An 18,758-nucleotide genomic window follows, 5' to 3' on the forward strand; every position below is an offset into this window, starting at 1 on the left:
AATCCAAGAGATCCAGCAGAAACCACTGGAATCCCAGAGATCCAGCAGAAACCACTGGAATCCCAGAGATCCACACCTCAGCAGGTTCCAGGAGCAAGCAGCAGCCCGGAGCTCACCTGAGCAGCCAGGTGAGCTGGAGCCAGACCCTCCTGCAGAATTCTGATTCCCCAGCAGGGCCAGGATCTCACGTCCATTCCCCAGGAGCAGAGCAGATCTGCCTTGAATTTAAATGCAATTTAAATCATCCCAGCCCAGCCCCACAAACCACAACTGGAGCTTTGCAGTGAAAGCCAGCGTGGTTTGGGTAATGAATCCCTGAAGGTTCCCCAGCCCAGAACATTCCCAAAGGCACAGGGATCCATGAGAGGGAAGCTCTGGGGCTGTTTCTCATTTAGGGCCAGGCTGGGATCCCTGCAGAGCAGGCCTGGAAGGGGCTCCTCACTTTTATCCTTTCCCAGGGCAGCAGCTGAGATCCACAGCAGGTGGAGCCCCCTTGGAATCAGGAATCAGGCTGGGAAAGCCCTGGGAGATCATCGAGTCCGACCATGAAGTGCCAAATTCACACTGTTTTAAACACTTCCAGGGATGGGGGACTCCAAAGCTTTTCCCTGAAGGGATTTTCCTAATATCCAATCTAACCCTCCAGGGAAAAGTGGAAAGTGGAATTGGGGCTGGTGCCTGTCACCCTGCAGCTCTCACAAGTGACATCATTTTATTTCCTTTATTTCCAAAGCCACCCCCATCCCCACCCTGCAGCAGCTCACAAACACCAATTTAATTAAATTTTTCTTTTTTTTTTGATTCAAAATATAAGTCAGAGCTCATATCTGGCATGAAATGCTCCAAAGAGAATGTGCAGATCCCAGCCCTGAGCAATGGAATAGGAGTTAATTTCCTTTTAGTCTCTACACACATGTTCACATCTACATAAAATGTAAATATACAGATGTAGTCACACATATTCCTATTCACAGAGAGCATGAGAGCTTCCCCAAACCTGCTCAGATTCCTTGGATGTCCAAAAGTCACCGGGACAGCAGGAATTCATGGGAAAAAAAATAAAATTAAAATCTCACTTCAGCAATACTTAGAGCTTCAAGAAGCTCCAAAGGGAAGGCCCTGGTGTTTGCCAGCCCCTCTGGAGAGAAGGGGCGAGGACATCAATCCTCATCCCAATTAGTGCTGGAAAAAATGTCCTGAGTGCATTTATTTCTGGTGGGGAGCAGCATCTCCCGAGTTAGGGGCTGTTTCCTCAGCCATAAATCTGTCAGCACCACCCTCCCTGCGCTGGCTTTTCCTGAGCCCTGCTTAACAGAGCTCTCTGCAAGGCCAGACTTGGTTAATCCAAGCACGGTTTGGGTTTTCCCTCGCTGCAGACGGGGCCGGGAGCAGATTTCAGCCTCGGAAATCACCACGGGCTGTGGAGGAGAGGAGATTTAACTCTGTGAGGCTGCACCAGGGTGCTGAGCCCTTCTCCTTCCCCTGGGGAGCCAGGGAATGAGGGGTGCCAGAGCCAGGGGACACCCAGGTGTCAGTGCCACCCAAACCCTCTGCCGTGCCAGGCCAGGGCTGTGTCACACACGGGGACAGCTCTGCCCCAGCCCCAGGGAGAGCCCTGAGCACGCTCTGCCCCTCAGCTCATTAAGAACATGACATTTCTGGCTGAAAAAAAAAAAAATATATATATAAAAAAAAAATTAAAAATAATAATTCAGGGCTTGTTCTTAACCCTGGGTGGCTTCACTTTCTGGTTTTGCCATTCTCCCCTTAATGACTCCCAGAGCTGGGATGGCAGGACAAGGATTGATATCCAGATATCCAGACTGGCTCCTGCGGGGAGATTGGGCTGATTCTTTTATTGCAGCCAGGAGTAAAGATTCCTATTTTCCCAAGACTAGGGAAAGCGTGTTCAGGCTGATAAATATCTGTCAGCAAAAGCCATTAAGTGATGGAGTGAAGTAGAAGGGGAAAATAAAAGACAACAAAGCCCCGCCATTCCCAGTGGAACAGCTCCATGGCCTTTTCTTCCATGCAGGATTTCCAATGGATTTCTTGGAGTGTTAAATTATGGACCATCAGAACTTCACTTTAATCAACCTGATCTTAAGGAGCTTCCCAGCAGCAGCTTCTCCTTTTGGTTCTTCCAAAAGGGATCAGCAGCACGAGGAGCTGTCAGCATCCTGTGCTGGGAGGGGATGTGCAGGGAGATCCGCTGGGCCAAACACCCCAGAAATCCCAGAAATCCCAGAAATCCCAGAAATCCCAGGAATCCCCACTTCCAGCAGTCAGGAGCACACTCTGTGCCTCAGCTTCTTCCTCTGTGAGACACAACCATGACAACTCTGTCCCAGTCTGAGTAACAGAAATTCTCTTTAGCTGCTCCCGTGAGTTTTAGAGCCAATCTCAAAACCTCCACTCCAAAGTGCTCACACGCCTCTTGGGGTCAGAGAAAAACCTCCAAAGCCTCACCCCAAAACGCCAAGAACTCAGAAGAGAGCCCCGTGGGAAGGGCAGTTTGTCGTTTCCTCTCTGGCCTGGTCGGTTCTGCGGGCGGCGGGGCCGTTTATGGCAGGCCAGGGACAGGTGGGGGTTTTACCGCCCCAAAATAATTGGGGTCAGCAGAGCTGCCACGGGAAATGCTGTCCCCACCACCTCTCCTCCCTGCCTGGCTGGCAGCAGTGAGAAATGTGATTTACGGCAGCAGCAGCAGAGGTTTGTAGCTAATCCTCTCTGTAATCCCTCGCTCCAGGAAGCTGCAGGAGCTGGAGCTGGCTCCACCTGAACCTCGGGAATTGCTCGAGAGCAGCAGGTTCCAGCAGGAGGTGTGAGGTATGTTATACCATAATTCATGGTAAAGGAAATGAAACCACATCCTGTGTACCCAGCCAGTGTCCTGGGGGCCACCAAACTGTCCTGGGGGCCACCAAACTCTGCCAGGGCAACCAAACCCTGCCAGGGGCCATCAAACCCTGCCAGGGCTACCAAACTGTCCTGGGGGCCACCAAACCCTTCTGGAGGCCACCAAACCCTGTCAGGGGCCACCAAACTGTCCTTGGGGCAACCAAACCCTCCTGGGGGCAACCAAACTGTCCTGGAGGCCACCAAACTGTCCTGGGGGCCACCAAACCCTTCTGGAGGCCACCAAACCCTGTCAGGGGCCACCAAACCCTGCCAGGGGCCACCAAACTCTCCCAGGGGCTACCAAACCCCCCCCAGGGGCCACCAAGCAGTAACAGGTTCCGTGATGAAGAACGGAGATTCAGACCCCAGGAGGACACTGTCTCCAGGGACGGATATTTCAAGGGATTTTTCATCTGACAAGACCCCAGCAGGAGGGATTTGAGAGGCATCATCCGGAGTTTATCCCAGGAAGTTTTCACCTGACAGGATTCCAGGAATTATCCACTGGTTCCAAAAGATAAAACTAAGGCAACATGCAAAAATATGCTAAAGAAGACACCCCTTCCAGAGCCCAAAAGTCTTTATAAAATGACATTTTGGAGACCCACAGGGAATTTGGTGCAATAGAGGCCAAATCCTGAGTCTCCCCAACCCTGATTGCCTGGCTCAGAGTCGAATCACTCATGGCTTTTTCCAAATTTATACTTTGATAATTCAATAAATTCCCTTAATTATTAAATTGGAGCATTCGTTCACGACAGATTGATCCTGCAGGGGTGCAGATGAAGCTCCTGCAGGGTCACAGCTGGATTGTCTGAAGAAGGGTGGATGCAAAGCTGGACTCGGCACCTCTGGCTTCCCTCCCTCCCTGCCAGATGTGGAAGAGACCCAGCCCAGCCCAGCCGTGCCACGTTCCCTGAGAAAAGCCAGGGCCTCATAAAAGCGGGAACTAATTGCCCCCAGATGGCTCATTAAGGCCACAAGAACATTCTTCCAGGGTCAGGAGAGCACTCGTGGAAAGCACCAGGAGGTCAGGCTGCCAAACCTGCCCCGGGGCCACAGCTCGGTGACACCTGAGCAGGGAAGGGACCCTGGAGGCAGGAGCAGCAGCTCTGCTTGCTTCCCAGCAGGAATCGATTCATTTTCACAGAAAATCACGGATTTTATTGGTAGCCCGGGACGTTCCTGCTGGCTTTTGCACTGCTGGAAGCGGGGCAGGGATTCCAGAGGTCCAAAAATCTCTGCGGCGTCGTCGTTCCAACAGCTTCAAATCCCTGCTGTCACCAAATCCAGGCCTCTCAATACCCCCACCCCATGAAATTAGGCAGGTTTCAGTCCCCCCCAAATTTTGCTGCTGAACCAACAGCTTCAAATCCCTGCTGTCACCAAATCCAGGCCCGTGGCATTTTCTGGGTTCCCCAGAACGAGGAGGAATTGGGAATCTGACTCCATGTTCTTAGAAGGTTAATTTATTATTTTATTATACTATATTATATAAAGGAATACTATACTAAACTACACTAAAAATACAGGAAGGATACAGACAGAAGGCTAAAAGATACTCATGAAAAACTCATGACTCCTTCCAGAATCCCTACACAGCCTGACCCTGATTGGCCACTAAGTCAAAACAACTCACATGAAACCAATCAAGGAATCACCTGTTGGATAAACAATCTCCAACCATATTCCAAAGCAGCAAAACACAGGAGAAGTAAATGAGATAATTATTGTTTTCATGTTCTCTGAGGCGTCTCAGCTTCCCAGGAGGAGACATCCTGGTGAAGGGGATTTTTCAGAAAATGTGACAGTGACAAAGGCCTCTCAATACCTCCCACTCCATGAAATTAGGCAGGTTTCAGTCCCCCCCAAATTTTGCTGCCAAACCAACAGCTTCAAACCCCTTCTGTCCCCAGATCCAGGCCTCTCAATATCCCCCACCCCATGATGTTAGGCAAGTTTCAGTCCCCCCAAATTTTGCTGCCAACCCAGAGGCTGCTGTCACCTCACAGTGACATCCCAGGGGACAACAGCCCCAGGTCCTGCCCGGCCACAGGAAACCTTGGAGCTGCTCCTGGAGCTGCTGCTCCATCTGCAACTCATCCTGTGCCAGAAGAGCAGCAGGGAGATAAGGAGGCTCCGAGGTCTCATGGAAAACTCTGACAAGCAAAGCTATTTTCAGCTGGCCTGGCTCCTCTGGAGGACAGGAGAAGGGACAGAGCTGTCCCTCCAGTGGGCCCTGGTGTCCATGGGAACGTTCCCAGTGTGGAAAAGGACCCTGAGCTGGTGAGCAGCACAGGTTGTGTGGAGCTCCAGGCTCCCACTGGAATGGCCAGAGGGAAGGATTTCAAACAGTGCCGTGTCCTGGGCTCCATCTGCAGAATAATTTCAGTGCAGATGCTTTGCCTGGGGAAGGGGAGGAGGAGGACTGAGCCACGGGCAGGAAAAGTGCAGCAGTGAGGAAATTTCAGCTCAGGAAAATGAAACCCTGGGTGTTCCTCTCCGCAGGGCCTGAGCTCACCCTGTCCACGCTGCGGCTCAGCTGCTCTCATGCAGAGCTGTGGGGCTGTCCCCACAGCACCAGGGGGACACAATTTGCTCTGTCTCAGCCCAAAGCTTCCCACATCTCATCCCACATCCTCATCCCACCCGTTCTCTGCCCACTGGTTCAGCCCATTTGCTCCCCGACTTTTCCAGTCCCCGCTGGCTCCCGGCGCCACAAAACGCGACTTGAAAACTCGGCTCGGTGAAAACAACCAAAAGAAAATTCCACCAAAAGCCAGCCCCACCCTGGTCCAGGAGCTGCTGGAGGGGAACAGAGCTGGGATGCAGCCAGAACTTGCTCCTCACCACACCCCTGGCGAGATGGGAATCGGGGCATTTGTGCTTCTGACCTATTTTGGGAAGAGCCGAAGGGAAACCGTGCCTGAGGCTGATATGGAGAAAAGCTGCTGGCATTGACTTGGTGCCAGGGAGATAAAGCCCAGGAGGTGCCAGGCAGCACCTCCACAGCTCCCAGAGCAGGTGGGGACCCTCTGAGCACAGGGATGCCCACACCAGGAATATCCAGGGCACTGTGCAGACAACAGGGACATTCCTGAAGGCTGTGAGGGCTCAGGGGGCTCTGAGAGAGGCTGGCTCCAGAAAAAGGGATTTTGGAGGGATGAGAAAGAGGAGGATTTGTGGCTGAGGCACTGCAGCGTCTGGGAACAGGATTGCTGGGATATGGGAACTGTGCAGGCAGCCGGCTGGGGACAGGGACTGGGATTCATCCTGGATGCTCTGGAAGCAGGGAAAGGGCACAGGGAGCCAAGGCACCTCAGGAGGGAAATAAGAAAGAGAACAAGCAATGGGCCCAAGGCTTTGTGAACTATAAACACTGAGATGGAGGAGCTTTGTATTCAAAATAAGCAAAGGCAAATTAAAGGAGGGAATTAGGGGAAGGGAAAGAGAGAAGTGAGGAGAGAGGGAATGAGCAGAGATCTGTGCCCAGTGCCCGGTGAAGAGAAATTTCTTCCCAGGTTTTTACTGGGAAGGGGAAGCCCGAGAAAGGGTGTGGAGGGCACAGGTGGTGCCAGAAAAGAGGGGTCCCCAGGACAGTCCTGGGTGCTCCCCAGAGCTTCCAGGCAGAAGGGATGAACTGGATTAAAGCAAAACTGGGACCAAGGAGCCAACTTGAGAAGTTGCATCTTCACCCCAGGCTGGAGAGCAGCCATGCCATGAAATTTGAAATGAAGTGAACATGAAATCACTCAGTGTCCACAAGCACCAGGGTCCTGACCACGCTGACCCCAGCAGGATGGGAGGAAGGATTAAAAAACCCCTTTCCCATGGCTGGCAGCCTCAGGAACCCTGGCAAAGCAAGACAGGGAGGAGCCCTACGAGGGAAGGACCCTCCAGGCCTCTCCTGCTCCAGAGGATGAACCCATTTTTGTGTCAGCGCCTGTGCCGAGCCCAGGCTGCTGTGAGAAAATTCCCAAACCCACCCCACGTGTCAGTGGATGGTTCTGTGCCCAACAGGGACACTTGAGGTCACCTCCAAACCCCGCCCTGAGCACGTCCTCCCCTTCTGCCCACAGGGTCAGGGACAAGGAGGAGGCGCCAGGGGCTTGGCAGCATTCAGGGAAAAGTCACTTGTCGCTGTCACGATGTGGACACGCAGCTCTCCCGAGGTAAAAAGAGAATTTTTAATTTCTGACTCCAACGTTTGTAGATTTCCAGAAGTGGCGGCGGATTGGAGGGTGACAGTGCCACCTCTGCAATGCCACTGGGCAAACCAACAGCCCATCAAATTTCTCCTCCTCCATAAAAGAATGCAGAACAATGAGTTATTTACATAAAGTGTGTGAGAAAGTTCGTTACAAGAATGCAAACATCAGAAGGCTCGGAAAAACTTAAAAAATCAGGGGAAAGGTCACTGTCCTGGGATTGCTCCAGGTGCAGAAAAAACCTGCTCCCACAGGACCTGTTCTCCCTCCCTTGGGAGCCTCGGCATTCCAGGGCTCAGGGAATGTCACTGATGCATTTGCTGAAAAATCTTCTCAGGATTTTTCTCCTGAGAAGCTCAGAGGCCTCAGGAACAAAACGTATACAATGGTTATCTGCTGCTGTGGAATGTGGCAGGTGCATCTTTGATTGGTCTCGTGTGGTTGTTTTTTAATTAATGGCCAATCACAGGTCCCGCTGTGTCGGGACTGTGGTCAGTCACAGGATTTTATTATTCCATTCCTTTCTTTTCTGGCATTCTGATGTCTCCTTTTTCTTTCTTTAGTATAGTTTTAGTGTATTTTTAGTGTATTTTTAGTGTATTTTTAGTGTATTTTAGTGTATTTTTAATATAATGTAATATAATATAATATAATATAATGTAATGTAATGTAATGTAATGTAATGTAATATAATATAATATAATATAATATAATATAATATATATATACTATGCTATAATATAATATAATATAATACAATGTAATATAACATAATGCAATACAATGTTATATTATATAATATAATACAATGTAATATAATATAATGTAATACAATGTAATACAATGTAATATAATACAATATAACATAATGTAATACAATGTTATATTATATCATATTATATTTTATATAATAAAATATATATTATATTATATTATATTATATTATATTATATTATATTATATTATATTATATTATATTATATTATATTATATTATATTATATTATATTATATTATATTATATTATATTACATTCCATTATATTACATTATATTACATTATATTACATTATATTACATTATACAATATCATAAAATAATAAATCAGCCTTCTGAAACATGGAGTCAAGATTCCCATCTCTTCCCTTGTCGGGGGTTGCCTGCAAATCCCACGGGGAGAAGTTTCCAGATTGTGCATCCTGGCTCCCAAGCCAAACACCAGCTCCCCCCTGTCCTCAGCTCCATGCTGAGCCCTCAGACGGTGCCCAGCACATCCCACAGCTCCCAGTGCCCCTCAGGGAACAGGAGAGCACCCCAGAGGCTCCTTTGGATGCGGGAGGCACCAACAACTCTTGGGAAAGTTTCATCCAACCCAGATATTGATCAGCAGCGGGGCGAGGAGCTGAGTCGGGAAGTGCGGGAAGCCAAGTGTCAGGTGCCTCCACGTGTGCTTCACTTTCACCCAGCCCAACAGGTTCCAGGAGCTCCTGACTCACTCCCGAGTCCCGGAGCTGCCATTCCTTCCCCCCAGGCTGGTCCACGCCACCACTCATCCCTGCAACCCCTCCCCTATTGATGGATCTGTATTGATCCGCCCCAGCTCCGGGCTTTCTGCCTCCCTTTCTCAGGCCCGCACTTCTCCTAATCCCATCCCAGCCCTCCCCAAAGCGCTGAGATAAGAGGCGGGCTGGAAAGGCTGATAAAAAAGGGACTGAACAAATCCATTTAATGCTGCTTCTGTGCCAGGAATTACAAATCCCAGCCCTTGGTAATTAGGGCTCTGCCAGCCGAAGCCAAGGGAGGGAAAGTCAGGCTCACTAAAATGTATCCTGAAAAAAAAACCAACAAACAATACCTGGAGGAGCAGGACATTTGGGATAATTTGGCACTGAGGGGCTGCTTGGTGGCACAAAGTGCTCGAATCAATGCAAGCACAGCCCAAACCAGCGGCCACCCCTGCCCATTCCCTGGCTCCTGTCCCTCCAGGCCTTGTCCCCAGCCCCTCTCCAGCTCTCCTGGAGCCCCTTCAGGCTCTGCCAGGGGCTCTGAGCTCTCCCTGGAGCCCAGATCTCTCCCATAAAACCCCAAACCAACCCAGGAAACCCCAAATCACAGGAGGGAAAAAAAAATAAATAAAACCCAGGACATTTTGTCAAGGTACTAAATCAGAGAGGGAGGAACAAGTGACCAGGATAAGTGGGACACGTTTTGATGGTGACCTCTGGAAAAAGCTTCTCTTGTATAAATGGAGATTAATGGACATTTCAAAGGACCCTTGCTTTAGCTTAACCCCTCCCCTCCATGTTTTCCTTGGGATGGGACCTAAGGGATGCATAAACAATGTAAAAACCAATACTAATAAAACAAATAAATTGAGACGCTCATCCAACCAACACCCTCCCTGGAAGAGATTCAGATTCTATTTCAATTGACATCTTCTAAAAAACAAAGCCTTTCTCAGGAAAAATAAACCCTGGCTACTTCAGAGAAAAACAGGGGAAGAACTGCCCAGGATCTCCCCTTTTCTGGGAGGCAGAGGCAGGAAACCAGGTCAGGAGCACAGCACTGAGCACAACATCAGTCAGTACCTGGTTTCCCCAAAATCCGGGGGTTTTCTGCTTTTTGAGCAGATTTTTTTGGACTCCTGATGTTTGCTGGGATTTTCCAGCCCACCCTGGAGCCAGCCCCAGCCCTGGCAGGAGCCTCTGGGTCCTTCTCCCTCCTGGAAGTGATGACAAGGTGCTCAGTCTTCCCAAAGGCTCGTTAGGAAATGGCCCTAATTAAGTTTGATGGATGGGGACTGGGGATTAGGAATAATCTCCCTGCAGCAGCCGGAGCAGAGAGGATATTTCACACAAGAATTCAACTGCACAGACCCAGAACCTGCTCCCAGGGTTTCAAATCCCCAGGAAAAAGCCCCAAAATGAGGAGAGCAGGATTTGGAGCCCATGGATAGTCCCTCCCCGGAGTCAGCTTTGCCATGAGATGATTTGTTGGATAAAAATAATTGGGTTTATAAAGGTACACAACAGGCCCCAATCACAAAACTGAGTTCAAAATTTAAAGTCCAGTGAATGTGAAGGGTTTTCCTCCTCAAAAGAATAAGATGAAGATTTGGTTTTCTGTGTTTCCTTCTCTGATGTGGGAGGGAATTTTCCACACAGGAGGATATTTGAACATCCCTTCCTTGAGTATTTTAGTCTTTGCATGTGGGCTGTGAAATAATGGAAGAAATCAACAGAGAAAACGCATAAACCAGAAAAATCTTCAGAAAAAAAAAATTCTCTGCATTCCCAGCCTGAGTTCAAGCTGAAATCAAACAATTTCTCCAAGGTTTCTGTCCGTGGATCTGCCTCGACGAGCTGGAGATCACCCAGCAGGAGCAAATCTGGGTTTTTGATGTCGCAGCACAGCACAAGAGAGCAGCTGGGGTAATTCACAGCCAGACCCCAGGACACAACATGCTGGAGCAACACCTGGGAAAGAAATGTTCCTGACCTGGGAAAGGGGGAAATAAACACTTAAAACAATGAGGGTGAGCCAGATCAGCTCCTCCGACCGGTTCTCTGCAAGCACAGCCACAAAGGGTTGCATCAGTGCTGAGGGGAGAATGAGGCAGAGGGGGCAGCTCTGGGGGAAACACAGATAGAAAATGGGGAAAATACGGATAGATACAGAAAATACAGAGAGAGGGGGAAAATACAGACAGATAGAGAAAATACAGATTGATGGGGAAAATACAGATAGATAAAGAAAATACAGAGAGAGGGGGAAAATACAGATAGATACAGAAAATACAGATTGATGGGGAAAATACAGATAGATACAGAAAATACAGAGAGGGGGAAAATACAGATAGATACAGAAAATACAGATAGATACAGAAAATACAGAGAGATGGGGAAAATACAGATAGATAGAGAAAATACAGATAGATGGGGAAAATACAGATAAATACAGAAAACAGATTGATGGGGAAAATACAGATAGATACAGAAAATACAGAGAGAGATGGGGAAAATACAGATAGATACAGAAAATACAGAGGGGGGAAAAATACAGATAAATACAGAAAACAGATTGATGGGGAAAATACAGATAGATACAGAAAACAGATTGATGGGGAAAATACAGATAGATACAGAAAATACAGATAGATGGGGAAAATACAGATAGATACAGAAAATACAGATAGATGGGGAAAATACAGATAAATACAGAAAACAGATTGATGGGGAAAATACAGATAGATACAGAAAATACAGATAGATACAGAAAATACAGAGAGGGGGAAAATACAGATAGATACAGAAAACATAGATAGATGGGGAAAATACAGATAAATACAGAAAATACAGATTGATGGGGAAAATACAGAGAGAGATGGGGAAAATACAGATAGATACAGAAAACACAGAGAGAGGGGGAAAATACAGATAGATACAGAAAATACAGAGAGGGGGAAAATACAGATAAATACAGAAAATACAGAGAGAGGGGGAAAATACAGATAGATACAGAAAATACAGAGAGAGGGGGAAAATACAGATAGATACAGAAAATACAGATAGATACAGAGAGATGGGGAAAATACAGATAAATACAGAAAACATAGATGGGGAAAATACAGAGAGATGGGGAAAATACAGATAAATACAGAAAATACAGATAGATGGGGAAACAACAGATAAATACAGATAGATGGGGAAACAACAGATAAATACAGAAAATACAGATAGATGGGGAAACAACAGATAAATACAGAAGATACAGATAGATGGGGAAACAACAGATAAATACAGAAGATACTGCCACGGAAGCCATCCTGCTGATTTTTTATGCCTCCCAAGGTAGCTGAGTTATCTTGGGTGTGCAAACACATCTCCAGGAGCTTCCGAGGCCTGGCTGGAGGCACCACATTTCACACGTTTGACCCGAATTCCACACATTTGACCCAGATTTCCCACCTGAGGAGGGATGGAGCAGCCCTGGGCCACCCCAGCGGGCTCACACCCCCCTCTCGTGGCAAACTCCCGGCGCCCAGGGAAAGGATTCGCCAGGGCTGCTCGCGGGGGCTCTGCGGATGAAGCGCACGAGCATCGATGGTGTGCAAAGGAGCTGCAGGGAGAGCAGCTCCGAGCTCAGCAAACTCTGCCCAGCGCAGAGACCCCCGGGGCAGGGCAAGGAGAGGGAACAGGGAGGTTTCGTGGGGGAAAACAGCTCAAGCTGGGTTACATTTCTATTTTTTTTTTATTTTTTTGCAAAATCCCTTACTTTAGGATTTTTCTTCTGGGAAGTTGAGAAGCTTAAGGGGAAAAGGAAAACGATAATTATCTGGTTTGGGGTTTTTTTTGTGTTTTGTTGCTTTAGAATGTGTTTAGACGTTGTTTACCAACAGGTGGTTGTTTCAGTGGTTTCTGCTGTGGGTTGTTTTCACTCTTTGGCCAATTGGGGCCAAGCTGTGTTGGGACTCTCAAAAGAGTAATGAGGCTTTTTATTATTATTATTATTATTATTATTATTATTATTATTATTATTATTATTGCTATTATTGCTATTATTGCTATTATTGCTATTATTATATTTATTATTATTGCTGTTTTTATTTTAATTTTATTATATTTATTATTATTATTTAAACTATTATTTTATTATCCTTATCTTTTTAGCCTTCTGTAATTATCCTTTCTGTATTTTTTATCACAGCATTCTTTATTATGATATAGTATCATAAAATAATAAATTAGACTTCTAAGAACACGGAGTCAGATCCATCATTCCTTCCTTGTCTGGGGAACCCAGCAAATAGAATAAAGCTGTTCAGTCCTGCTCAGGAGGGCAGGATCCCACATTTAACCAGGAAAGGGCAGCCCTAAAGCTGTCACCTGCTCTTAGAGCTCAGTGGCTCTGTGGAGCAGCATTTTACAGCCCTGCACATGGAATCCCATCATGGAATATCCTGGGTGGGAGAGCATCCGCGGGGGTCAGGGTGCAGCTCCTGGCCCTGCACAGCCCCAGCAATGCCCCCTGTGCCTGCTCCCGAGGCTCCTGGAGCTCTGGCAGGGCTGTGCTGCCATCCCTGCAGGCGAAAACGAGCACAGACGGCCCTGGCTGCCCTTCCCTGGCCCAGCTTAGGGTGGTTTTGGGGGAACAGGGACTGGTTGGAGCACGTCCAGGGGAGGATTAGCAGGATGGAGAACATCTCCCACACGGAAAGGCTGGGGTTGCTCAGGGGTGACCTCACTGTGGCCTTGCAGCACCTGAAGGGAACAAGAAAAAAACCATGGAAATACACTTTGGGCAAAGGGCCTGGAGTGACAGGACAGTTTGGGATGTGGAATGTGTCCTCTGCTCCGCTGGGAGCAGGGAAACCCCCACGGGATGCTGAGCTGCAGGTCCCACATCCTCACACACCCCCAGTCCCAGCCAGGAGCCCCCTCAGAGGGGCCACAAACCCGGGTCCTCCGTCCAATCATCCCCCCGCAGGAACTGCGCAGGAATTCAGCGGGTTTGAGACATTTCCTCTCTGTCCAAGGCTGCTGGGATGAGCTGGAACTGAGCGGGGGGAGGCGGGAGCCGGTGCACCCACACACTCAGATGTAATCTCGTGTCAGAGCTAAGCCAGCCTGGAGAGCGAGTGTTTAGACCCTGCTGAGAAGGGATCTGGGGACAGAGGGGGAGAAAGGGCTGGGGAGGGACTTGTGCAGCTCGGGAAGGGCTCAGAGCAGCCCCTGCAGCACACGGAGTCCTGCTGGAGCTGCTCACATCGTCCTCGCTCTGAGGCTCGGCCAAAGCCTCTCCGCTTTCCCTGCCCTCCCCACGCCCCAGGCACAGCCGAGGACAAAGCTGCTCCTTCACCACCCCCCCGAGCCCCAGCAGAGCTGTGGGAGAGCAGAGGGGCCAGAGGGGATGGTTTGTCCTGCATTAGCACCCCAAAAATCCCACAGGATCCTTGTCAGGGCTGATAAACCCCAGCTGGGCCCCTCCATGCCTTGTGCCGAGGGACAGCTTCCCCCCTCGGGACTTCCCAGGGACAGCACCACCTGTTTCCCTGCCTTTCTCCCCCTGATTTGCACAGAACCACGTCCACAGGGGAGGGACAGCTCCCTTTTTGTCACCAGAGGGCTGAGGTGGGCTTGAAGTGCCAGATCCTGGCTGAGAGGTGCCCTGCAGGGCTGCTGAATGCAGGTCACTGCACACACAGTGCCCCAGGAGCAGCCTGGAGTGGCACAGCTCCACTGGACACAGATTGAACCAGCTGGATGGGACACAAATTGAACCAGCTGGATGGGACAGAGATTAAACCACCTGGATGGGACACAGATTAAACCAGCTGGATGGGACACAGATTAAACCAGCTGGATGGGACAGAGATTAAACCAGCTGGATGGGACACAATTAAACCACCTGGATGGGACACAGATTAAACCAGCTGGATGGGACACAGATTAAACCAGCTGGATGGGACACAGATTAAATCACTTGGATGGACACAGATTGAACCACTTGGATATGAATCCCCAGGGAAAAAAGGGGACACTCCCCAGCAGCAAGGTCACAGCCCCAGGAGTGGCTCTCGCCCAACAAATCCTCAAGATGCACGTTTAAGGCAAGGGTGAGTCTTCCAGAAGAAAGACAGGATGGAAAACTGGCCCAGCCCCATCCAGGGGATGAGGTTCTCATTTTGCAAAGCCTCCTCAGCTGCTGCAGCAGGGTCTGCTCCAAGTTTAGTGGCATTGCATCAGTCCTCTCCACCTCTCAGTCAGGAGCAGGAAAGAAAAGCCATCTACCCTTGGTCTGCAAAAATCCTGTGTTGGCCAGAGTTCTGAATAAAAACAGCACGAAGTTTTTGTTTTGTTTTGTTTTTTTTTTTTTTTTTTTCTTTTCCAGAGCTAAATTAAGATGTGGGGAGGTTTATTTCTCATGATTCTGCTCAGGTGAGACCCCACCTGCAGAGCTGCCCTGGGGCCTAGCACAGGGAGAGGGTCCAGAGGAGACACCAGGATGATCAGAGGGATGGAGCAGTTCTGCTGGGATATGGAATGTGGAAGGGCTGGGAAAATTGGGATTGTCCAGCCTGGAAAAGCTCCAGGGTCACCTAACTGTGACTTTCCAGTGCCTGAAGGAGCCACAAGAAACGTGGAGAGAGATATTGGACAAGGGATGAAGTGCCAGGACACAGGGAATGGCTCCCACTGCCAGAGGGCAGGGATGGGTGGGATTTTGGGATGGAATTCCTCCCTGGGAGGGTGGGGAGGGTGGGATGGGATTCCCAGAGCAGCTGGGGCTGCCCCTGGATCCCTGGCAGTGCCCAAGGCCAGGCTGGAGCCACCTGGGATGGTGGGAGGTGTCCCTGCCATGGCACCAAGGCTCCATCCACCTGTAAGACACCCCAGAAAACACCTGGAGTGAACAGGAACGCAGGGCAGGGATCAAATTATTCATCAATAGCAGGAAAAGTGCCCAAAATAGCAGTTTTGGAAGGCTCCAAAGCTACTTGAGAAGCCAGGCCAGATTTGACAAATAGCTCCAGCCAAAGTGGAGAAAATAATTAGAAAAACATTGAAACGTGTCATTTTTAGTTGTTGTTCTTATTTTTTTTATTTAAACTGAAACGTTTTACTTCGGAAACGATGGAACATTTTAGTCCCAGCAGGATCTTGGAGCCTTTATCCCAGCAGAACAGGAATGTTTATTCGGTTTGTCACCGACCGACTGAGTTAAATGTCAGGAGGAAATTTCAGTGTTGCTTTCTCGCGCAAAAATAAAAATTCAAAACGCACACGAGATTTTATCTGGTGGCACACAAGGCATTAGAAAAGGAGAGATAAAGGGTTGAAGGCAAGCACCTTTCCTGCCCAGATCCTCAACCCCCCTAATTCCCAACAGGCTGAGCCACGAGGGATTAGGCAACGTGCAGGGAAAGGGGACAGGGTGACCTCAGGTGACACAGAGGCCAGCAGAGAAGGTTCCTTTTGGGATCCTGCCATGGAACTGCCCCCAAACCAGCCCTGGGAACAGCAGGGCTGAGGGTGATGAAGGCTGAGAGGGACAAAGGCTGCTGAGAGATGCCCCCCAGAGCAGAGAACTGGGACCTTCCCCCTGCTGCCATGCCCAGGGCACTGGGAACAGCCACATCCTGCTCTTCCATCAGCACTGCAGCCTCTGCCAAGGCATCCGCCTCTCCCAGCACGGGGGCCTTGGGCTGCCTCTAATTTTAGGGCGTGATGAAAAGGTTTGGGGTCTCCTCCAAGCTTTCCTAACAAAGGGCTGAGTGCCACAGCCAAGAGCCCTGGGATCCCACAGCACTCCCACGTGAGCCCAGATGTCCTGTGCCTTTCCCAGCTCCGTCCCTTTCCCAGCTCCGTCCCTTTCCCTGCTCCGTCCCTTTCCCAGCTCCATCCCTTTCCCTGCTCCGTCCCTTTCTCTGCTCTCTCCCTGCCTTTCCCAGCTCCCTATCTTTGCCTACCTCCCCCTGCATTTCCCTGCTTTTCCCTGCTCCATCCCTTTCCTTGCTCCCTGCCTTTCCCTGCTTTTCTCTTCTCCCTGCCTTTCCCTGCTCCATCCCTTTCCCTGCATTTCCCTGCATTTCCCTGCTTTTCCCTTCTCCCTGCCTTTCCCAGCTCCTTGCTCCATCCCTTTCCCAGCTCCATCCCCTTCCCAGCTCCATCCCTTTTCCTGCCCACACACCACAGCCAGGCTGCCAACCCAAGGCCTCCTCACCATGGATAATTCTCCCAGCTCCAGGAACACTCCCAGTGATCCCATTCCCCCACCAGGCCCAGAGCTCATCCCAAACGCACAGGCCCTGCCCAGATAATGACCTTTAGCTCCTCCAAAGGCTAAGCCAGCTCTCCAGCCAGCCAGGAGGGACCTGCAGCAGGAAGAGTTTCCAAACTCCATGACACAAAGCCTGGAGTGGCCGTTCCCAGGCTCTGGAGGAGCACAGCCCGGTTCCAGAGTGTCCCAGCACAGGTTTTCCTGGAGCAGAGCTTGGTGTGAGGCACAGAGACCCTGATGGAGGGGATGGATGGAGCTGCTGATTGCAGCAGGGAGGGAATTGGGAGCTGGGACGTGAAACCAGAGAGGGGAAACGTTTAAAGCTTTAATCTTGGAAACAGCTTCCTGATAGGAGATTTATGAGCAATGGGAATTGTCTCCTTTGCAGAGGGCTGGAAGCTGTGCTGCTGAAACCAGACCGGATAAAAGGGGAGACAACACATCAGGAATGGATTTGGGCTGAGCAGAGGACAGGACCCCGAGGTCCCCCCCAGCCTCCCCACACAGCCAAGCCCACACCTGGGGCAGGAGGGACCAGCAGAGCCTGTCACAACCCTCAGCACAGCTCCAGACCAGTGGGAGCAGCCCAAAGCTCTCTCCCCATGGCAGCTGCTCCTGGGGCTGCTACAGGGCCTCATTTTTTGGCCAATTCCTGGCGTGGTAGCCAGACCCCAGGGCTTGACACATCCGACTTTTGTGTGGGAGCCTGTGGCAGGGGCAGGTTCATTAATACGTGTTTAACTTGGACCTTGAAGGAGCTGAACTTTTCCTGACTTAGCTCTCCCTGTATCTATATCCCACTTTCCTGTAATCAACCTTTCCCTTTTTCCTGCCTTGGCCTTTCCCAGTGAGTTCCTGGGTATTGGTTTTCTCTGGAGCTGCTGGAGGATGTGGGAGTGACAGCTCTGGCCTTCCAAGCTCTGTATTCACCCCACATTTATCCAGCTCCTCGTCCCCCTGGCTCCTCTTCCAACCTCAGCATGACCTGAAGGGGTGAAAAAGATGAAGGAGATAAGAGGCAGCACCTCTCCAAACCTAGCAGAGAGTCATGGAATGGTCTGGGTTGGAAGAGACCTCAAAGCTCACCCTCTCCCACCCCTGAACGGCCAAGGACATCTTCCACTAGAGCAGGTTGCTCCAAGCCCTGTCCAGCCTGGGAAAGGCTTTGTTGGGAAGCTCATCCAAGGCTCAGCCTCGTAAAGCTGCCAAGCCAGAGCCCTGAGCAGGGATTAGATGCTGAAGTCTGACCTCAGCCGGGTGCAGCCAGCCCAAAGAGCTCTGACTTCGGGCTTATTGCCCCACAAAAACAGCAGTGAAATCACTTAATTAATCCCCAGAGCCTCGTTTCCTTCCTTCCTTCCTTCCCCCGGCCAAGCTGAAGCTTAAAATAGTATTTTGCATTCCTCATATTTCACTCCAGAACTAATTAACGCCCAATCAGCCCACAGCTCTTCCCACAGCAGCCTGGCCCCGAGGTGCAACCTGCCCACCCTTGGCAGCAGCAGGAGCACCCACCGGGCCCCCAGCTCCTCCCAAAAGCCATTCCTGATGGAGCATCTGGAAAGAACCGAGCTAGAACAGGAAAACACCAGAATTCAAGCCCCACGTGCACTTTTACCTCTGCCCCACGTGCACACACAACCCTGCAGTGCCAATAAACAATCCCAGCCTCATGGTAATCTCCCAACATCACAAGCAGAGGCTCCAGCAGCTCCTAAAATAGGAGAAAACCCACAAATTAAGCTGCCTCCACAGAGCAGGGCTGACCCCACGTCCAGCCTCACGGACACTTTGAACCCAGCTAAAAAAAAATCTTGGATTCAGCACAAGGCATGGGACAGGAAAGATGGAGCCCAGGTCTTGCTGCACTT

Source organism: Molothrus aeneus, chromosome 27 (assembly GCF_037042795.1).
Source record: "Molothrus aeneus isolate 106 chromosome 27, BPBGC_Maene_1.0, whole genome shotgun sequence".
Lineage (NCBI taxonomy): Eukaryota > Metazoa > Chordata > Aves > Passeriformes > Icteridae > Molothrus > Molothrus aeneus.